Consider the following 23,585-nt stretch of genomic DNA (forward strand, 5'->3'; position numbering starts at 1 on the left):
TCTGGGGTTTGGGTTGGAGGGCACCGCCCGGGAGAGGGCGCCGCCGCAGAGCCGGCTTTTTAGGGTCGCTGGCCTCCGACCCTCCTTTCCTCTTTTCCTTCCAGTCTCTACCGCCGTTTCTTACCATCACAGAACCAAGCAAGGTCGGGACGAAACCCTGCTGGGGGCCCAGCCTGTGGCCTTTTCCTTAAGGGTGGGGAGCAGGCTCCGGAGTTGGGAGCGCCCACGCTGTAGAGGACTTATGAAAAGGAATAGGGTTAGGGAGTCATTCATTCGACAGACGTTGGCCCTCTGGTGCTGTGGAGGCCACCACTACAGGGACTTGGCCCCAAGAACTTACTTTCTGCTGGGAGAGGCAGAACCAGGAAAATCGCTGAGGCCTCCGAATGGAGCCTGTTAGAAGGGCGGGGAAGGACCCAGAGTAGGGCGCTGGGAGTGCAGACCAAGGGAGACCACTTTACACAGACCTCAGAGGAGGTGACATTTGCATACAGCCCTGAACAAGGACAAGGAGCCCATCTTTGGAAGATCAGGGAAGAGCGCTTTCCTGGTGGCTGGAACAGCAAAGGCAATGACCCTGCAGCAGGAGGGAGGGAGGTGTGTTTGAGGAACAGCAGAGACAGCAGAGAGGGCGTTGGGGAGAGTGCGTAGGAAGGGAGGTCCGCCTGGCTGTGTGGGCTTTGTGGTCAGGTGGCCCCTGGAGTGCACTTGGAGGAACACAGCTCTCTGTGGTGGGTCAGGCCCTGCCTTCCTCTCCCTTCTGAAAATTAGCATTTGTATCCTTTTTCCCTGCTTATTATCTGTCTGGCCACCAGACATCAAGCTCCATCAGGGCCAGGACTATGTGCTATCAGCATCTCCCACACTGCCTAGCACAGACAGACCATGCTTCTGCGCTGGTTTTTGGAGGAATGCTCAGGACAATTCTATGGGACAGATTCAATCGTCCCTGTGAGACAGGACTTCCCAAACACCACAAGATAAAGGTGTAGAGCAGGAGTTCTCAAACTTCTTATGCATCCGAATTCTCTGGAAGGCTTTTTAAAACCCAGATGGTTGGCCCCACCTCCTAAATTTCTGTTTCAGGGGGTATTGGCTGGGGCCCTTCAAACAAGTTCCCTGCTGATGCTGCTGGTCTGGGCATCATCACATTGACAACGGCTGATGTTGAAGACTTGAGACTCAACCCCGCCGGGTCTGACTTCAAAGTTCACGTGAGCTGCTGCCAGATCCACGGGGGTGGGACTCAAGCCTTGCTTCCTATTGTGTTGGGTCAGCTGGACCTTATGAGCACCCCTGGGAGGGGCTGTCCCAGGGGGATGGGCATAGCAGAACACTGTGTGCCTGAGTCAAATGTCAGGGTGACCTGTGGACAGAGGACCCCGAAACACTGGTGGAGATCTCAGTCGAGACAATTCCTCTCACCCCCCACCCACCCCACATACACAGACTCGCTTGCTGTGTCCAGGAGTTAAATCACTGCCTGATCTTATCCCTGACTTGTGCTAAACTATGTCCAATAAAATTCTTTTAAATCCTTTTAAGGAATTCCCTCTGCAGTTCCTCCCTCCCTTTAGAGCCTTCCAGATTTTCAGCTCGTCTCTTCTTATCTCCATTTTCCTCCTGAGAAGCCTTCCTTCTCAAGCTGTTGTGTGGAAATGGATGTTGCTGAAGCCCATGAGGGTTTCCTGAAAAGATGGAAACAGTCTGTTTGCTGCGCACCTACTAGGTGCCAGGCAGGTTGCCGGGTGATGTGTAGACGTCAGAGGCACCAAATGGGCCAGTTGGCAGGCTCTGGCTCACCAAGCTCTTTTATTTGACTCTGCTGGGTTAAAATTTTTTAAAAAAATTTTGAAAGAGTTGGCCAACTTTTAAAATTTGGGGAATTTCACATACATTTTTTTCTTTGGAAACACCAGGAGACTGACTGACACCCCTCACAGGGGCGGTGTGCTGATGCTAGGTTGTGTCTCCCCCTTTGTCTGTGGTTTGCCCTTCAGCCCCCCATCACGTCATGTAAGTTACCGTCGTACTTCCGGAAGCGTGAGCTGCTGACTTCTCGTCTCGGTAAATTTTCTTGGGCCACACAGTAAATGGCAAAGCTGAATCTGAATCCAGGCCTGGCTGACCTCAAAGCCAAGCCTGTCACAGAAAAACAAGCTGCTAATAGTATTTGGGGGCAGGAGGAAGACGTGGTGTCACTGGCCCCAAGGAAATCCCTTAAAAGGGATTTACTGTCAGGGGTTTAAGAATATGCCTTACTTTCCATTCATAACCCACTGTCAGTAAGTCATAAAAGTTCTGGGTTGTTTTTCCATGGTCCCAAGGGTTATCCAGAGCTGTCCAAACTTTTAAATCCATCCTGCCCCTTGAGATGAAAGGCTTAGATTTGCAAGACAACTGATTAGAGTTAGGATGGGGGCGGCGGGGGGCCCTTGCAGGGGGTGGGGTCTTCTCCCTTAGCTGTCCTGGCAGGGCGTCCAGCTGGGGTGTCCCCGGTGCATGGCTTGTTGTAGGAAAAGTACTACTTCAAGAGTCAGGATGGTGACGGGGGGGACGTTCACCTGTCACCTCCTCCAGCACTCTTTCTTCTGTGCCTCAGACGCCCCCAAGCAAGCCGCCTCCCTCTTCCGGGAGGGATCTTCCCATAAATTTCCACACAAGTGTTCCTTCGTGTCTCAGTCAGCTGTCACTTCGGGACTCCTAGTGCAGAGGGGGAGGTTGAGGCATGCAAGGGTACAACTTAAGTCCTTTTTTTTTTAAGTTGCTATTTTGCTTATCATGGATTTGTTTTGCACTCATTTTGATTCTTAAAAAAATGTTGCCTCAAAACATTATTTATCTTGATGACTGAGCTGTTTTGGCACCTCCCTAAATTTTGCACCCCAGGGGAGTGCCCCACCTGCCTCACCCAGGTCCCAGGTGTGTTCCTAGTCTGGAGTGCTCTGGAACAGGAGTCAGGAGACCTGGGTTCTGGGCCAGCCTGTGCCACTAGACTAGCCACGTGACTGGATGCCAGGCCCCCCTGGTCCTTCACCATCTATCTGGGGAAGGGATGAAAACGACAAGTTAGTATTTTAATTTGATGTTCTAGAATGACCCAAGACACCCACTAGAGCTTGGCTAGGTCATGCATTGTGTCCATCTCCTGGGGCTTTGCGGTGTTTTAAGCCTCACTGACTGGTCATCATGGGATGTCACTGTCCTTTTCCTGACACCCCATATGAGGTGTCTCTCTGTGCAAAGACCAGATCTGCATGGCTGCGGCGTGCACTGAGCACTGATGCCTTTGCTCACTTTCCCCGAGGGAGTTGTTCAGTTCTGGAAGAGTGGGCGTGCACCCTATTCTTTGACGTCTTGCTTCTTATTCTTTGGTTTCATTCATTGGATCATGCGACACACATTCATTAAGGGCCTTCTCTTTGCCAAGCACTGAGCAAGCACTCGGGATACGAAAGACACATTTCCAGCTTTAGAAGAGCTTCTGTTCGAGTGAAGGATCCTGCACGTGAGCACATCCACGTGGAGCACATCCACGTGGAGCAAAGTCTGTGTGGGATAGAGGCTTCCAGCTAAGGCCGTTCTGGGCACCGTTCTTTTTCCTGGGAGGACCCTGCCCCTCCCACCCCCCCTCCCGGTGCTACCTCAAGTGCCAGCAGCCAGAGCAGTGTACGGTCCCCTTCCTAATAGGTCCTCTCAAGGGAGTGCTGCAGGGTTAGTTTTGCATCCACACTTGAATGGGCAAAGCTCTGAGTTAGAGCTTTCTGTTCCTTCTGACTCCTCATCTCCTCCGTCCCTCCTCTGGATTGTGGTTTGTTCTTCAGTTTTTCTTGGCCTCACAGCTTCCAAAGCCTTTATCAACTAATAGGCACTCCGCTTGGAGCTTAATTAAGATCTGTCTCCAGTTCCTTGGTTGCTTTAGCCGGCCAGAATGTTCCGATTCTTGCAGGGAGAGGGCACTAGCCTGGCAGTCAGGAACAGCTGGGAGGGCTCTGCCCTGCAACACAGTGGGTGCAAACAGATGTATCTTGCCAGGACTTCCATGTTTTAAAAAGGATGAATTATGTGCCAATATTTGAAAATCAGATCTCCCATAAAAATTTGGGTTTCTGGATTCCCTTGAAAACTAAAAGATGTGCCAATCCTGGATCTACCTTCCTCCCTGGCAGAAACTGACTAGAGCTGGTAGCCGTTTCTTCCTCTAGATGGGATGTGGGTTCTCTAGTTTGCTGCAGTCCTCACTCCTCCTTGATGTCTAACACGGGGCGCCCTTTACTCATCTGCTTTTCCTTCTGGGCATTTGAGATTTTAACCTTTGTTTTCAACTATTTTTCTCTAAGAGGAGAGACAGCTCATCAGAGCGCTATGCCCTGGCAGAGGCTTAGCAAGGCTCGCAGGGAGGCTGGGTGTCATTGCTAAAGATTGTGGGGGAGATGGGGGGGGATAGTCAGGAGATTGTTGACTATGATCCCAGTTGGTAGAGTCTTAGCATCAATTAACTTAGATGGTACTAGTACATATAGGGACATATTTAATATGACTATAAAATAATTAAAAAATTAAAATAAACTAACTTATGGAGAGCACTCACAAAGTGCCAGAAACTGTTCCCAGATTTTTACACTTAATTCTCACAGTAACCCTGTGTGGTCAGTACTATTGTGTCCTCTGTTTTAGAGACAAGGGACCTGAGACCCAGGTTAGTGACTTCTCAGCCAGGAAACAAGAAGCTGCGACCGTGGTACTGGGCAGAATGATCCCGGAACCTCGAGCTTAGCAGGACTGGAGGTGCCGGCAGATGATGGGTTTTTTCTTATGTCGTTGTCTTCTCTGTGTTGTCTCACTTCCTGGGATTGGAGCCTGCTGCTCTCCTGCTCAAAGTCTGTCAGCTTTGAGGCTGTCTTTCCCTGGCACAGGGTTGGAGTTAGCCAGCCTCGCAGGCCTGTGGCTGTGGCCGTTTGATCTGGAGACACGCAGGAATATCAGACTTTAGCAGGAGGGGGACGGGGTGGGGGTGGGGCAAGAAGGCAGTGGCCCTGCCAGCCTAGACCAGGTCCCCTCAGATGGCCCACAGATCCCAGGAACGCAGGCCCCACCTGCCAGCCCCTGGGCATGAGCTCATTCCCCCAGTGTCCCCACATCTGAGGTCACCACCCTCAGCATCCGTCTTGCTGCAGTGGAAGATTTTCGTACCCTTGTCGTTACTTTGCATTGCTTCTGGGCTGTGTTCCCTCTTATTTCATTTTCATCTGAAATCCTGAGCTCACCCTCGGAGCTGACGGGGACCATTTATTTCCAAGGCTACAGCCAGTCGGAGGGTGGCCGACAGCTAAGCGGAGTACCCTGGGTTTTTGCCACCATGTTTTGTTCCTGTAGACAGTGACGGGAGACAGGAGAACATCTTCATTTTGCAACAGCAAATCTGTCAGAGCCTTAGAACCTTGACTCTTATCCCCTCTCCCCAAGAGGACACTGCGCTGGAGGACGCTGTCCCTCCATCTTTTGTCTTGGACCCAAAGCCTTGGAGAGCGCAGTGTGTGCTTTGCAAGTGTCCTGTCAAGTGCCCCTGGAGCGTCCTAGTTGGCTCCAAGAGATGGTGTTGTCAGACCTTCTCTCATTGTTCGGATAATGAAACAAAGCCCAGAGAGGGCAAGAGATTTGTGGGGGGTTGCACAGCAAGTGAGTGGCTGAGCAAGGCTGACAGGCTCCAGCTCTTTTATATTAAACCAGCCACCCTCTTTGGAATCTCAGAAGGACGAGCCTCAAGAGATCCCTTCCCTATGCACCAACCATCTGGAAGGCTCTACAGGCAGCCCTTCACGAGCCTGCTCCTCCTCTGTCGTTTTTTAGCTCAGTTGTTTCCTCCTCAGAGAAGCCGCCTCTGATGTCTTCTTTTAAAGGAATCCCTCTGTCCCCATCTCATCCTTTCACATCCTCTATTTTCTGCTCCTCAGAGCTCTGATCAGTACCCCAGATGACCTATCAGAGCTTCATTTACATTTGTATTGTCCTTCCCCCAGAATGCAAGCTCCCTGGGGGCAGGGACCAAGCCTAGTGTCTGTTTTATTGACGTGCTCTCTCAAGCACCTGGCACACATACGTCTATCTAGAAGGAAGAAATAAACCTATCCAGGTGGATTTCTGGGACTTCAAATGATCCTTAGGCAAAGAAGCAGTTTTTGGTAAACAATGAAAATTTGAACGTCTGTGAAATCGCTTTCATTTGCTTTAGGTAAGATTTTATTTGTGGAAACAAAGCCCACTCCTAAAAATGCTTTGCGGTCATACGGTGCCTCTAGCCGCACTTTGACTGGTTCCTCTGACACTGTCTGCTGAGCTCCGGATCAGTGCCACGCCCTGTGGAAGGTTCTGGGTGTGCAGAGGTGAGGAGAAGCCTGGGTTCTCCAGGATTCTTCTCAAATTGGTTTCACCACAAAGGAGAAGCTATTGATTTCCTTGGTTGAAAAGGCAAGGGTTTGGTCTGCCTGACTCCAAAGCCCATGTTCTTTAAAACCCACTTAAAAAATTATGGTGTAATTTACATACAGTGAAATGTGAAGATGGTTAACGTGTGGTGTGATCCGTTTTGACCAATGCGTGTACCTGTATAACTCCTGCACCTGTCAAGGTACAGAGCCCTTCCATGACCCCAGGAAGTTCCCTCCTAGCCCTGCAACCTCAGGGGCAACCGTTGTTTCAAGTTCTTTTGCCACATTAGCTTTGCGTCTCCTGGAATTTCCTGTGCGTGGAATCTTATCCAGTGGACTCTTTTGGGTCTGCCTTCTTTGGCTCAGCGGAAAGTTCAGTGCTCAGCTTTGAACTTTGCGTGTTGTTGCAAATATCAATAGTTTGTTCCTTTTCATTGCTGAATCGTGTTCCATTGTGTGACTATGCCACATTTTGTTTCTCCACTCGTCTGGCCCATTGATGGGTGTTCGGGTGTTTCTAGTTATGGACTTCTGTAATACAGTGCTGAGAGCACTTCAAGGGGGAGAGAAGTCCCCCTTCTGTTGCTCTGCCAGATGTTTGCTTGTGGTGGTCAAATATCACGCTCTCTACGTCACAGAGGAGGAAACAGAGGCTTACCGAAGTGAAGGTCTCATGTAACCTCTGCCCTGGGCTTGGCATTTGCTGTCCAGTCTCAGATGAGTCCAGGTGCATCCTCAGACTACCAGCAGCTTTTGGGGATGTCAGGAGGGTGGGAGCGGTTGGAAATTAGAAGGACCTCGGTTGGACTGTGGCCAGGAGAGTTGACCCACGGTAGTTCCATCAGCGCTGAGCAGAGTCCTGGCTTGAGGGGGCATCATCCCGCTGGCTGACCCTTGGGGGTCCCTGAGCAGCTGCCAGTGGGAGGCCCTCGTCTGGCTCTGGACAACCCAGGGGGTTACTTGCTTGGCGGTGGCTGGTCTGCAGGGGTGGGCTTGGCTTTCGCAGCTCTCTTGATGCTGACTCAAATTCTATTCTTGGTCCCCTCAAGTCTGGTCCCTCAGTCTGCTGGTGTAGTTGCGTCCCCTCCAGCCACCCCTGGGATCAAGGTCTCTGGCAACTTCTCTGTCCTCTTTTCATACCATTATTACAGCATCTGCCTAATGCTTTTTTCCCTTTGGGGCCTCCCATTTGTTTTCAAGAGATTCCTTTTGAAGTAAGGAAAAAAAAAAAGCACCTTATCAATTTCTCCTTTCATTTCTGCTGAAACAGTTTTAATTCTCTTTCACACAACGTGGATCCTTCTGACTTATCGGGGCAGTCTTGTACGGGAAGGGTGGGCCGAGAAGGCAACGAAAACGTAAAGACTCCTGTTTCAAGATAGTATATATGGTGGCATTTAGAAGTTGTGGGATAGGCTTGGGGAAGAACTGGGGTCCCCAGGTTCACGCTCTCCTCAGTCAAGTCACTGAATATTTATTAAGCACCTACTATGTGCGAAATGCTTTGTTGACCCCCGGACCCTGAATGCTTAAAGGATATACTCTCTTCTCAGTGGTAAGGTGGTAGCTCTCGCCTTTACTTCCACAGGGGCTAGAATGAAAAATCTTTTGGGGAAAAGAAAAAAAAAACGAGCTCTCAACAGTAGCAGTAGTTTGTGCATTCCTTGGTCCACCCATTTATTCATTTTTAAACAAACATTTTTTGAGCACCTGCTATGAGCCAAGCCTTCTCCTGGATCTTGGGGACTTGGCTTCGGCCCTGACAGGTCAGGTCTCTGTATTCATATGCTTTGAATACTTATGTCTGAGGGAGGCAGTCAATGAGTAAACAGATACACGTGTAATGACAGATGATGATCGACGAAGCTGGGCAGAGTAAAGCAGTGAGGGTTTGAGAACAATGGGGCAGCTCTGGGGAATGATGTGATGTCTGGGGATGAGAACACTCAGCTCCCTCAGTCATCCCTTGTGGAAGCGCGTGGAGCTGAGTCGCAGATCCTTTCTCCGTGCAGCCTGGCCCTTGTGTTCATTTTCTACCAGTTATCATCACCCTCACCCTGTTCTCTTTGGCTCCCGCCCCACCTGCAGTCTCCTAAATCCAGCCCATCACCTGGGGCTGTCAACTCGCTCGTGCCCTGGGCCACCCCTTTCTCATCTGCTCCAGCTGCCCTTGCTCCAACACACCAGGGGTCTGGAAATTCTTCCCCAAGATATCTGCAAGACTTAATCACTTACTCGTTTATATATCTTTGCTCAAATATCACCTTCATGGTGAAGTCTTTGCTGGTCATCCAATTTATAGTTACAACCACCCCATCCTCACCCCGAGACCTTTCCATCCTCCATCCCATTTTCTTTTTCTTCTTAGCAAATTTTTATCATCATTTGACATACTGTATATTTTGATTAGCTGGGACGAGGGGAGGGAGCGCTATGGGGTCAGAGAGCTGTCTTGCAAGAACCCATGACCTTCAGTTGAGGGACCAGGCAGCCTGATGAACTCATCCTCTCCTCTGGTCCTGCTGAGGCTCCCCATTGGCCAGGCCCAATCAGAAGACGGAGGCAGGTACTTGGCCTCTACGTGGGGATAAGGGTGGAGAAAGTGATCTGGAGAGGGGAATGGCCTTCAAACTCTTGTTTGGAACTGTAGGGTTTTACTAAAGAGGTTTGGTGCTCTCACAGTGGACAAGGGGTGATCCAGTGGGCTGGACCTTGATCAGGCCAGCAACATTCCCACGAGTACATGTGTGGTGGAGAGAAGGTGAAGAATTACAAGACCTGACTTTGAACTTCAGCTCTGTCACCGACCAGGGTGACTTTGGACAAATCACCGTGCCTTCTGAGCCCAGAGACTCGTCTGTTAAATGCAGCTAAAAATGCCTGCTCAGCATCCCGCTCCAGATGGTTGTGAAGTTTCAGTGAGGTGATGGATGGATGTGGAAGTGCTTTGCAAATGGCAGTCTCGGACAAAATTGGTTGCTTTAATTTCAGCTGCCAGCACATTGCCTTTGTTGACTCGGGAATTCCAAGTCTAGATGCAAAATGGGTTTACTGGTCATCGTGAGGATCTGGGAACGACAGATGTTTTCAGCCCCACTGAGTCACTTGAATTGGTTTCTGATGGAAAGATTTGCAAAATTTGTAAGCTCCCAGGTGTGGGCAGTTCTGTTACCCATCAGTATGCAGGATCCCTGGTTTTTGCTGGAGGCTTGTAGACAAGATCTTGATTCCAGCTTTTAATAAAAACTTCAAGCAGTGATCAGATATTTTCCCCTCCTCTCTCCCTCCGTCCCTCCAGCCAGATGGAGCACGTCTCCTGGGGTGAGGGAGGATGACAGGGTGGTGGACAGAGCTGCAGGAAGAGTGTGGGGCAAGCTGCCCTCCATCTTTTTTTGTTCCGGGGCTCACATGCTGTCTGCAGCCGGTAGGAGACCCCCCACGGCCAGAGCCCTGTGGTCCCCGCTCCAAGGAGAGCAGAGAACATTGCTGTGGTTGCCAAGGCGTTTAGCTACAGAGGGCACGGGTCTTTAGAAATCTGGGCCACTGGCCCGGTGTGAAGTCGGCTGGTGGGCACGACGCGGCTAACTGCTGGGATTTGGCATCGGTGCTGGGTACAGGCATTGTACCAAGTGCCAGGGTTAGGGCGGCTCTCAGCCAGCCGCCGCCGCCTGCTGCCAGTCCCCGGCTTTGATAACGATAATCGTGTCTGTTCTTGGGGGTGGCGAAAGAGGCCTCCTTTTTCTCTGCGTGGCAGCTTACTGAATCTCTCCTCATTTCCAGCGATGGGGTCTTGTGGTCCAGCGGCTTGAACTGTAGCCTGGGCAGAGGCAATCTGAGTGTTAGTCTCAGCTCTGCCACTCCCTCATTCTGTGTCTTTGTACAAGTTGCTTTCTTCTCTGGGGCTCCGTTTACACCTTGGTAAAATGGGGAAGTTGTGCTGTGACATGTGAGGCTTCTTCCAATTTGAATACCTTGTGTTTCTAGGCAGGGTTTCTTAGCCTGGGTGCTACAGGAGACCTCGTTTTAACTGTGCTCTGCTTAGTGCACTTCACAGATTTTTTTTTTTTAACAAATTGAATGTTTGTAGTAACCCTGCATTGAGCAAGTCTGTTGGTGCTATTTCTCCAACAGCATCTGCTCACTTCGTGTCTCTGTGTCCTGTTTTGCTAATTCTTGCAGTATTTCAGCCTGTTTCATTATCGTTGTATTTGTCATGGTGATTGTGATCAGTAATCTTTGATGTTACTGCTGAGGTACTGGGGCACCACAGACCGTGGCCGTGTAAGATGAGGCACTTAACTGATAGATGCTGCGTGTGTTCCGACTGCTCCGCTCCCCCAGCTCTCTCCCTCTCCCCTGGGACACAGCAACGCTGAAATTAGGCCGATTAAGAATCCAGCAACGGCCTCTGAGTGTTCAAGTGAAAGGAAGAGTTGCATGTGCCTTGGTTTAAATCAAAAGCTAGACGTGATGAAGCTTCGTGAGGAAGGCGTGCTAAGAGCTGAGACAGGCTGAAAGGTAGCCAGGTTGTGAAGGCAAAGTTCTCAAAGGAAATGAAAAGCGCTGCTCCAGTGAACACACGGATGATAAAAGCGCAAAAGCCTGGTTGCTTTTGGGGAGAGAGTTGCAGTGGTCTGGATAGAAGATCAAACCAGCCACAACTTCCCTTGGGCCAAAGCCTCATCCAGAGCAAGGCCCTAACTCTCTTCAGTTCGATGAAGGCTGAGAGAGGGGAGGAAGTTACGGAAGGAAACTTTGTAGCTAGCAGAGGTTGGTAAAGGAGGTTTAAGGAAAGAAGCCGTTTCCAGGACATCAAAGTGCAGGGGGAAGCAGCCAGTGCTGATGTGGGAGCTGCAGCCAGTTACCCGGGAGATCCAGCCGAGATTGTTCATGAAGGTGGCTACACAGAACAACAGATTTTCGGTGTAGGCAGAACAGCCTTCTTTCGGAAGAAGATGCCATCTAGGACTTCCATAGCTCAGAGGAGAAGTCAATGCCTGGCTTCAAAGCATGAAAGGACAGGCTGACCTTCCTGTGCGGGGCAAATGCAGCTGGTGACTTTAAGTTGAAGCCAGTGCTCATTTACTATTCTGAAAAATCCTAGGGCCCTTAAGAATGATGCTAACTCTGTTCTGCCTGTGCCCTAGAAATGGAAGAATAAAGCCTGAGTGACTGCACATCTGTTTGCAACATGGTTTACTGAATATTTTAAGCCCACTGTTGAGGCTTACTGCTCAGAAAAAAGAGATCCCTTTCAAAAATGCTACTGCTCATTGGTGATGCACTTGGTGTTCCAAGAGCTCCGAAGATGCACGACCAGATTAATATTGTTTTCTTGTCTGCTAACGCAACAGCCATTCTGCAGCCCTTGGAACGAGGAGTAATTTTGACTTTCAAGTCTTATTCTTTAAGAAATACATTTCATCAGGCTATAGCTGCCACAGAGAGTGAGGCTTCTGATAGATCTGGGCAGAGGAAATCAAAATCCTTCTGGAAAGGACTCTCCATTCTAGATGCTATGAAGAACAAGAGGTCAAAATACCGACTGTAACAGAGTTTGGAAGAAGCTGATTCCAACCCTTACGGATGACTTTGAGGGGTTCAGGATATCAGTGGAGGAAGTCACTGCAGATGTGGTGGAATCAGCGAGAGAACTAGGATGAGAAGTGGGGCCTGAAGACGTGACTGAACAGCTTCAGTCTCATGATCAAACTTTCCTGAACGAGAAGTTGCTTCTTGTGGATGAGCAGAGAAAGTGGTTTCTTGAGATGGAATCTGCTCTTGGTGAAGATGCTGTGAAATTGTTGGAATCACAACAAAGGATTTCGAATCTGACATACACGTAGTTGATAAAGCAGCCGCAAAGTTGGAGAGGATTGACTCCAACTTTGAAAGTTCTACCGTGGGTAAAATGGTACCAGATAACGCGGCTACAGAGAAAGGAGACTCATCAGTGTGGCAGACTTCATGGTTGTCTTCTTTTAAGAAATTGCTGCAGCCGCCCCTTCAGCTACCACCACCCTGATCAGTCAGCAGCCACCAACATCGAGGCAAGACCCTCCCCCAGCAAAAAGGTCACAAGTTGCTGAAGGCTCAGGAGAAGGTTAGCTTTTTTTTTTTTTTTTTTTAAGCAATACAGTATTTTTCAGTTAAGGTATATGCGTTGCCCTTTTAGGCATACTTCTGTCACACACTTAATAAGCTACAGGACAGTGTAAACATAACTTTTATATGCACTGGGAAACCAGAAAATTCATGTGACTCACTTTATTGCCTTTTTGCTTTATTGTGGTGATCTGGAACTGAACCCACAACATTCCAAAGTTTGCCTGTATTGACCTTTGGGGCAGGGTGTTCCTGGTTGTGAGGGGCCGTCCTGTGCATTGTCAGGGCTTCAGCAGCATCTCTGGTCTCTACCCACTGTGTGCAAGTAACACCCGCCCTGAAGGTCATGACAAACAAAAATGACTCCAATAAAAAATAATGGCAGACATCCCTGGAGAGCAAAATTGTGCCCAGTTAGGTTAAGAACTACTGATTTTGGGTGCAGGCTGAACGTTGTGCAGGTTGTGGGAAATGTTCCCCTGGGTATTACTCTGGAGGATAAATTATTGCGATGTTGTCATTGTTATTAATCATTTCTCTCTCTCAGTGTATATAGAAGACCATGTACTATGGTGCTGGACACCGGGAGTATAAACTTGAAGCAGACAGACCTGTCCCTACTCACACGAAGCCCATGTTCTAGAGGCGGCTTGGGGACAAGGAGACAACATTCGTGTAACCACATAAGTGAGAAGGCAGTTTGAAATCTCACCTTTAAAAAGGCGATGTGGTGGAGTGCTTCATGGTGCCTAATTAATTTTCTTATTTAACAATGTTGAAATTTAACACACTAAGTATCAAGTCATTAAGTAATCTGTCCAGAGCATATTAAGCATTAGGTAACATATCCAGAAATAGGACTCAAAAATATATATTTTTCAGTTTCAGAATAAATAAATGCTAGGCAGGAGAAAGTCCTCTGAATTCCTAAGCTTTGTAAAATTTATTGAGGAATAAGTAATCTTATTCAAAGTCCGGATTAGTTTCTTGAGGCCATGATAACAAAGTACCACAAACCAGGTGGCATAAAACAACAGAAATGTATTCTCTCGTCATTCTGGGGGCCAGAGCCTGAAGTCAGTGTATCAGCAGGGCCACAGTCCCTCCAGAGTCTCGAGGGGAGAGTTCTTCCTTCAGTTTCCAGCACCTGGAGGCTCCTTGGCCTGTGGGAGCATCGCTTGAGTCTCTGCCTCTGTCCTCACATGGCCTCTTCGCTCTTGTACCTCTGCATCCAAATCTCTCTCTTTCCCTTATACTGATGCTAGACTTAGGGCCCCCTGTAATCTAGTGTGACCTCATCTTAACTTGGTTACGTCTGCAAAGACCGTATTTCCAACTAAGGTTACATTCACAGGCACCGGGGATTGCTCTTGAACATGTCTTTTCGAGGGGACACAGTTCAGCCCAGTGCAAAGGCCAAGACTGATTCGTCAGTCATGGCCAAGGAAAAGTGAAATCGTGTCCTGCTGCTCTGTGTCTTGGAGATAAGCCGACGAGAATCAAGCCCAGTTTCTGGTGTAACAACACCAAGAGGAGCAGGCCCGTCTTCAATTCCAGCTCTGTGGTTACAGGTACTCTGTGTCCACAGCTCTCCTGTCCCTCCCCCTCTGTCGAGTTCTTCCAGCAAAACCCAGATCCTGATTCCATCCAGCCGTCCCCAGCTGCACCCACACTGAACAGTGCCTGGACAAAGACACACAGCTGTACCACTTACAATAGCCAAGACATGGGAGCAACCTAAATGTCTATAGACAGATGAATGGATAAAGAAGATGTGATATATATATATATATATATATATATATATATATATATATATATGTAGAAAGGAATATTACTCAGCCATAAAAAAGAATAAAATAATGCCATTTGCAGCAACATAGATGGACCTAGAGATGACCTAGCAAATCATACAGAGAGCAAATATTATATGATATCACTTATATGTGGAATCTAAAAAAATGATACAGATGAACTTCTTTATAAAACAGAAATAGAGTCATAGACATAGAAAGCAAACTTGTGGTTACCAAAGGGGGAAGAGGGAGGAGAGGGATAAATTAGGAGTTTGGGATTAACAGATACACATTACTCTATAAAAAATTGATGAACAACAAGAACCTACTGTATTAGCAAAGGGAACTGTAGTCAATATCTTGCAGTAACCTATAATGGAAAGAATCTGAGACAGAATATTTATGAATGTATATATGTGTGTGTATATATATATATATACATATAAATAAATATATAAATAAAATTAAGTCACTTTGCTCTATGCCAGAAACTAACAAAACATTGTAAATCAACTCTACTTCAATAAAAATTAAAACGACATACACACAGCTGTGCCGAGAGTCTTTTAAAATTTACACGTACAAGCCTTCAGTGGACCCTCAGCAATGCCAGTCCCACCCCACTTCCTCGGTGCGTTTATCCGCCTTCTACTCAGGATTAATTACTATTTTGCATCTTCCCCTCCGTCCTCAATCTTTCATATGCTCGCACACTTCTTACTCTCCGCTGACAACGTGGCGTCTTACTTTCCCGAGAGAATAGGAGCGATCAGAAAGAACTGCCCTCAGCACACCTGCACCTGTGGCCACACACGCCACCTTTTCTCCCTCCTGCACCGTCACCGAACTTCACTTGTGCCCTGGAACCCACCCCCTTTTGTTGAGCACTTTATTCCCGCATTTATCTCCCTCCACCTCCTGTATTCTCTCCCCACACCCTTCACTTTTGCCTGCATCCCTTGCCCTCTCTAATCACCCTTCCAGTTTCCTCCTTCTCTTGACAGCGACACCCTTGAGGTGTACTTACCTGTGTCTCCAGTTCTTTCCCCGCCCATGGTCTTTTGAAACACTCCATCTGCTCAGGAGAATCACAGACTCTCAGCAGCATTTGACACAGGTGATCTTGGCCTTGAACTACATTCTTCTCTGCTTTGGGGACCTTAGGTGATCCTGGCTTCCCACCAAACCTCCCCGACGGCTCTTCCCCAGCCTTCTTTGCTGGCTCCTTCTCTTCCTCCTGATTTCTGAATACTGGAGTAAGTCCCAACTTAGTGTTTGTCTCTCTCCCGTCCCCCAGCCACATACAGAAGTATATGATACCTGGGAGCGATGGTTACGCCAGGAAGCGCTAGCAATGATTGCGTGCGCAGTATAAGCGAGGCGGTGCTTGGTGTTCTTCTGTATCATCGTGTGGATTCCTCAGGGTAAGCCAGCGAGGGAATCGGGGTACCCCCCTGCTTACTCAAATGAGAAAACTGAGGGGCAGAGTTTAGTTGTGGCCCAAGGTCTCAGGGCTACTGAGAGGCAGGGGCAGAAAATGAATCCATGTAAGTCACCTCCAAATTAAGGGGCTTACCTGCCTTGCTTTCTCACAACCAGGCCTCACCTGGAGGCCAGCGAACCAGACTGGGTCACCCTGTGGTGGGTCATCTTCCGGACTGGCTATAGCGTTTATTGATCTAGTGCAAAATGGAAAGGGGAGTGGTTTTACTTTTAAAATATTAAGAATTTTAAGATGGCAGCAGCAGAGCATTCGCCCAAGCACACAGGGCCCTTCTGAACAGGGGCCCACAGGTCACACGCCCATGAAGCTGGCCCTGGTGGCTTTGACGGGGCTGTGCCTCCTGGCAGATATAGGTCTGGCCAGGTGCACCTTGCCTGCCCCCGAGACCCCTCTGAATGTCTTGCCAGCCTCCTAACTTCCCTGACAACCTGAAGCGGCCCCCAACACACTCTGAAAATCTTCCTGGCTGCCCTTAGCACCACAAAGAGCATCATCAGGTCCTCATGAAGCCGCTGCCCATAGCTCAGGCTGCCTGTGAACCCCAGTGTGCCCAGATGAGATCAGGAAACGCTCCCCGGGCAGGATCTCACATTTCCTCTCCAGCATTACATCATAAGAAATTATAATAATAACGTCATCAGTTCTTACAGTATTAGTAATAATAACAATAACATGACTTTCAACAGTAATTAGTAATTTACTTTGCGTTCAGCTTGCACATTTACTTAACTTTCGCAGGTGGCAGACTTTCTGAAATACCAGTGTTCCTGAACCAACCTGTGTATGTTCAACGTTATAAACAGTTTTCTCTTTCTTGTTCTAAAAAACTAAATGCTGCAGCTGCCTACAAAATTCAGTGCAAGAGTTCAACACTTTAAAATCATCAACAAAAAGGAAGCGCACCCTTCTCATCCCCCACCCAGGACACACGTACATTAATTCATTGTGTTATTATAAACGTAAATGCTGCAGCAGGAGGTTCCCAGCCCAGACGTGTCCTCACACAGGCCTCAATCTGGCCATGCTGCCTGCACCTGGATTCCTAATTTGGGTCCCAGGCACTGGCCCATGTCATCTGAGAAAGAGCTGCTTTGGCCAATGTCATAGGCAGGGGGAACAACCATGTGACCGCTTGCAGACGGGAGAGCTGTGGTGGGTGGCGGGAGGGATGTAGACAGCCTGGCTGGGGAACATTGAGTCATTTGAGTGGGATATTGTGCCCCTGGCGGTGCCAGAGCAGCAGGAAAGCCCTGGCTTCTGACCCACACTGGGGTGCAGGTATCTTCGCTGTGGCTGGGATTGTGCTGTATCATCCTGGGATGGTCGTCTTCAGCTGGGTCAATTTTGCTCCCCTCTTCCCAATCACTGGGGATGTTTTTCTGGAGATGTTTTTGATTGTCACAACTGGCACCTGGTGGGTAGGGGCAACACGTGCTGCTAAATACTCTGCAATGCTCAGGGCAGCTTCCTCCCCACAAAACAAAGAGTAACCCTGCCCCCAGTAGTGCTGACCTTGAGAAATCCTGCTTTAGAGGTTCACAGGCCTCTATTTTCCCAGCTTTCTGACTTCTGACCACTTCATAGTCTGGGGATCTTTTTCTTTCTCTTCCTGTTGTTGTGGATGTAACTTCCTTCTCTGTTATCTTCTAAGGTACTTCACTCTTTAGAGAGCTGAGTCTTTCATCAGCCTCAGAGATGAACTGTGACAGGTCTAAGCCAATCGTGCACAGCCCAGTGCTAGATACATCTTGCTTCTCTTTCAGTTAGAGGTTGTCATGTGACATATTTCTGGCCAGTGAGATGTAAGGGGAAATGTGCTGAGGGATTCTGGGAAAGAGATTGCTCCTTTCATGAGGTGTTCTGGAGAGGAGAGCTGTCTAGTGTCAGCCCCCGTAGCTTCCTTGCTTGGAGCACCCATGCGGGTATGTGGTGTATAGGGCTACAGCAGCCATTTTGTGACCATGAGGAAAGTCAGGAGAATGACAGAGATGTCTTGACTTTGGTGAGCCACTGCATAAATCCTGGAAACATCCACTTCTAGGCCTCTTGTTAAATATCCTTAGAGTTTAGACCATACTTGCCACAACTTGGGCAAGTGACTATCTCTCTCTTACTCTTGTGTACGAAGGGAAGAATAAATACTGCATAAAGTTGTAGAGATCTGAGAAGATGATATATGTAAAACAGATGCCTAAGTGCCTGGAATATAATAAATATTCAGTGTATTGTAAGTGCTTTTGTTACTGTCACTATTAACTGAATTAATCAGGGATGATATTGTGGGTCTTACAGTAAGATTCTTTTATTAATTAATCATTCACTTATCCAACAAATATGTATCAGAAGCTGCCATGCTAAGATACTGGAAATGATAGGAAATATTTAAAAAATACAATTAGAGGAAAACAGTACCCAGTAAGTTGTATATTAGACCTCATCAGAATTCCCTTCTATTTAAGAGCAGTATTTTGTCAACTTTAGTTTTCTGCATTCCTTGTATTTGTCATATCCATTTACCATGTCCTTGCCAGAGAACAATACCTGTGCTGCACCTGACAAGGTGTTTCTTTAAACCAATGCACCTCTTTTGGTTAATTTGGATTTATTTTAAAAAAGAAGCATTGTATCATCACTGTGATAAATGGAAAACCGACATCAATTGACATGTATGAAAAATAACCAAAATATAAATGCAGTGAGACTCCCTAATGTCATTAAATTAAAACAAAATACTCATTTGTGTGCTACCTATGATTTCATTTTGTGCACCACGGTTGTACCTATACTGCATTAGCAAAACATTGCAGGGAATAATCATACTTAGTGAAAACATTTTAAAGTTTAAGAATCGCCTGAGATTCATACATGCTGCAGTGGTTCTGGATATAGAAGTTAGACATAAATAATGTGATTATTATGCCTAATTATTCCTCGGCACTTCATCATACTTAGAGGAAAGTTACTATGAAATACAGTGTGACTTTCTGGTTAGCAGTATTTTTCCCTCCTTATTAGGCTTATGAAACATTTCTCTATCACAGTCCCCGAGACACCGCATGTGAATGTAGGGACCCAGTACTCCCTTTCACCAGGAATTTACTCTGCATTCAGCATGCACGTTTACTTAACTTTTGCAGGTTATGGAGTTTCTGAAAAATCAGTTACTGAACCAGCCTGTTTATGTCCAACGTTACCAACTGTTTTTTTCTTTTTTGTTCTGGAAGACTTTTCATGTTGCAGTTTCCTGTAAAATTCAGTGTAAGATTCCAACACCTTTCAAATTGTTGACAAAAAGGTCACCCCCTCCCCCCGCTGCCCTCCCTCTGCCCTGGGATTTGGGGGTGTATGTCTCTATATAGGTCCCCAAACATTCAGGCCCCCAGAACTTGTTTCTGAATTATTCCAGTTGCTTCTCTGTTGCTGCCTCCCACCTGAACCAAACACATTTCTCACGATACGTTCAGATTCTTGTCCTGAACTGTGTTACCCTCTCTCTCCCTTTGAAAAAAACAGTCGGAACTCAGTTAAGCATTCAGGGTTCACAGTGTGATTCTAACCTGCCTCCCTAACCTTGACCCCCTCATGTTTCTCACGTGGCCGTCGACTGAACGTGGACACTGTTCTCTGCACACAGCCCACGCTCTTGTGCTTGTGGTCCTTGTCACTGCTTCCTCTTGGACCCTCCTCTCTCAATCTTATCCATCCTTCCAAGTTGAGTTTAATAGGCACCTCTGGCAGAAAGGCTCCTGGACTGTCAATCCACTGCTGTTGATCCATCTCGCTACCTGCTACGCTGTACGTTATCATTGTGTACCTCTCGGGGTTTCTCCAGCCAGTTTCCATGCTTCCTGGGTAAGGAAGCACTTGTGATTCATTTCTCTATCTGGTCGTGATTCCTGCGGTGGCCCACTGGGATGACAACAGGGAAAAGGCAGTAATGTGCATGGATAAGGATCTGACTGGGATTCAAGGGGGCTCCGGGTAGCTAGAGACGGCTTGCCCCTGGTCGGAGGACAGCATTCAGCTAATTGTTGCCGCAAGATAATACAGCCCGGCACTGCTGGAGCCTGTTTTTCCAAGAGGAGCCTGAAATCTGGAGTTTTATGAGAAACCTTGTCTAATGGGCCATGCAGCATGGAGTCTCTGGTTTCACACTGTTGATATTCCGGCCTGATACCCATCTGCAGTGTACGTTACTGAATGTGTGGACAATGCCACCTGCCATTTCAGGAAACAAAGACTGTTGCGAAGGGGAGGGTAGAGCTTAGTGGTAGAGCACATGCTTAGCATGCACAAGGTTGTGGGTTCAATCCCCAGTACCGCCACTAAAATAAATAAATAAAAACCGAATCACCCCTCTACTCCCAAAACAGGATGTTGCAGCCATAAAGCCATCAGCCACTGCAGCCACCCCTGACAGTGCACCCGGGGGGGATTTCAGGGTGGAGAGATAGGGATGCTGGCCTCAGCTAGTTGAGATGCATATCAAAAAGATACCTTCCACGAGCCCAGACTTTTGCATCTTCCCATGCATGGAAAAGCACTAAAGTCATTAACTTGAGGCGTCTGGTTTTATGATTAGCAGTGATTTTTTGATGTTCGATTGCATGTTTTGTTATTGTTTTTCAGCAAAAATGTCTATATATCCTGGCTCCTCTGTTACCTTTTTGGAGCAGTCCCTGAGAGCTGTCTGAGAGGCTGCTATTCCGGGCTGTAGTCCTCAGTAAGGCTGTCAGATAACACATAATTCTCAACATTTACATCGTGCATTTTTTTTCAGTCGACAAATGAACAACTGTATATTGAATAATGTAGAAATGGAAACCAGCTCGCCCCACTAACGATTTTATTTGTCCTGTATTTGAAACCACTTGTTTGCTGGTGGGGTTTCTCCCCCCAGTGACTGAATTTGGCAGGGATGTAGCTGGAATTTATGGGGTGCTTACTCTGGGCAGGCCTGGCTCTGGGTCCTGGAGGAGAGTGTGCTCATTTTATCATCCTGATGGCCATGAAGTAGCCACTGTTATTACGCCCAGAAAGATGAAGCGAGCTGCCAGGTGGCAGAAGGGCTCGCGTGGGGCTGGGGTGAGATTTGAACCTGAGGCATCATGTCGGAGCTGGGGCTGAGCCACGAGGCATCAAGAGTCAAACCCCAGGTGACACTGCTAGTCATGAGCCAAGGGCACAGAGCAGAAAGCATCCTTGCTCCACAGTGCCTGTAATTGTGTTGATTTAGCTCCATTTTGGCCCCTCTTTCTGGGTCCAGTGCTTCCCAGAGTGACTAAGCCCATCCGGATTAAACATTCCGGGAGGCGAGGGGTCTTGCTGAGGAGGCTGGGGGAAGGCAGGGTGAGCATGATTAAGCACCATTAGAACGTCTGGAAGGGTGATGCAGTGAAAGTGAAGACAGAATAAATAATTCGGTTGGAGGGGAAGACCGTGGACCGTGAGATTGCTGCTGTCCCACAGCCGAAAACGGTCTGTGAGATGAATTACAAATAGCACCTGCCTGGACTTTGTGTCCGGGAGGAATGGCTCCCTCTGCAAGCCTGGCGTTTGGGGACCCATGTTACCTGCCCCTGTTCCAAGCAAACCTTATCTCCTGCAACACCTGTCTTTATTTCTCCCAACTACTTGGACTCAGGCTAATAATAGTAGTAGTAGTAGTAGTAGTAGTAATAATAATAGTAATAATAATAATAATAATAATAATAATAATAATAGCAGCCAGATTCATTAAGAGAGTATGTGCCTGGCACTACTTCAAGGGCTTTACATGCTTTAATCCATCTAACAATCCTAGCAACTTATGAGGTAGGTCTGGTATTAGTCCCTTTTTTATAGATGGAGAAACGAGGCATCAAGAGGTGAAGGTTACTCAGAGGGATTTGAATCTACATGGTGTGGCTTGAAAGCCTGTGCTGTTAATTCCTGGCCATAGAGAGCGGCCCCTCGGCTCGCTGGGCCCCCTGCCCACCCCTGCCCATCAGTGGTGGTCTCTTCCCCCAAGGTCATGACCGTTGTCAGAGCCCCTCTTGTTCCTGGGCCCTTTATCTGTATTTACAACATCATTCGCTACTTATTCCTCTCTAATCTCCTTCGTAAAGTAAATTTACATGTTAATACCCGCAGATCCATTTCATTCTTTTTTGTGGCAGCAGTGGTGGGAAAATATATACAACATAAAATTTGCTATTTTAACCATTTTTCAGCACACAGTTTGGTGGCGTTATGTTCATATTGTTGCACAACCAAACCATCATCACCATCCATTTCCAGAACATCTTCATCACCTTTAACTGAAATTCTATACCCATTAAACACTAATTCCCCACTCTCCCTCACCCAGCCCCTGGCAACCACTATTCCACTAAGTTTCTACACATTTGACTATTCTAAGTACCTCATATGGTTGGAATCAAAAGCTCTTAGTCCTTTTGTGTCTGGCTTATCTCCCTTAGCATCATGTCTTCAGGGTTCATCCATGTTACTAGCATGTGTCTGAATTTCTTTCCTTTTTAAGGCTGAATAATATTCCATTGTATGGATAGACCACATCTTGTTTACCTACTTGTCTGTTGATGGACACTTGTGTTGCTTCCACCTTTTGGCTGTTGGGAATAATGCTGCTGTAAATGTGGGTGTACAAATATCTGTTTGAGTCCTTGCTTTCAGTTCTTGGGGGTATATGTCTGGAAGTACAATTGCTGCATCATATGGCAGATCTGGGTTTAATTTGTTGGGGACCTGCCATACTGTTTTCCTCATTTCATTCTTTTTATGCTGCCATATGGCATTCTATTCCATTTGGCTTCACTTTATAATCAACGCTGCAGTGGCCATCTTTGGACATGTCTCCATGTGCACTCAGGAATGTTTATCTAAGATAGATACTGATCAAATCAATGCTGTTGGGTTGAGGATAGTTTTGACTAACATGTTTAATTTCACTGGACTAGGGATTTAGTCTCCCGTGTCAAACCCATGATCTTGCATGATCTCACTCATCTTCCGTCGCTCAAGCTGTGCCCAGTGACTCCCCAAAGAACATGGCAGAACCACCAGCCACTCCCACCTCAGCCCGGGGGAGCTGGCCTTCAGCTTCCTTTGTCTGTCCCAAGGCTGTGTCTCAATAGTAACCCTCAAGCTCTACCGTCTGTGTCTCTTAAAAAGTTCCCTCCTTTAGTCGTGAATACCAGCACCCCAATGGCCGTCCTTCCATTCAGGTTGTACAGTATCTTCTCCCAGAATTATCACCCTCACTAGTTTCTGCTTAATTAATGCCATCCCTTTAGTTATTCCTACCTCAGTTCCACCTCTTCCAGGAAGCCTTCCCTGCTTACTCCCATTCATCATTATATTTCTTTTCTGAACTTGATAATAATTATAAATGATAGTTTCAGGTGCTGTACATGTATTGCCTTTGAAAAATCCTTGCACAAGCTCTATAGGGCGTAAACTATATTTACGTTTTAAGAGGAAGAACAGGCACAGAGAGGTGAAGCAACTTGCTCCAAGTTACCACGCTGTCCCGTAGCAGAGCTGGTGCCAAGCTGAAGCAGTTGGGCTTCAGAGCCTTGAAATTCATGGTGTGAATTTCTCTTGCTTTTGCTACGTTGCTGTCTGAACTCTTCACTTTGTCACATCATCATAAACCACCTGCCATTGCCCCTAACGCACAATAAGGTTGATGCCCTTCTCAAGGAGGCTGTGTCTTTTCCTTCCCTAGTCTTCTAGGCACACAGTAGGTTC

Source organism: Vicugna pacos, chromosome 19 (assembly GCF_048564905.1).
Source record: "Vicugna pacos chromosome 19, VicPac4, whole genome shotgun sequence".
NCBI classification, from domain to species: domain Eukaryota; kingdom Metazoa; phylum Chordata; class Mammalia; order Artiodactyla; family Camelidae; genus Vicugna; species Vicugna pacos.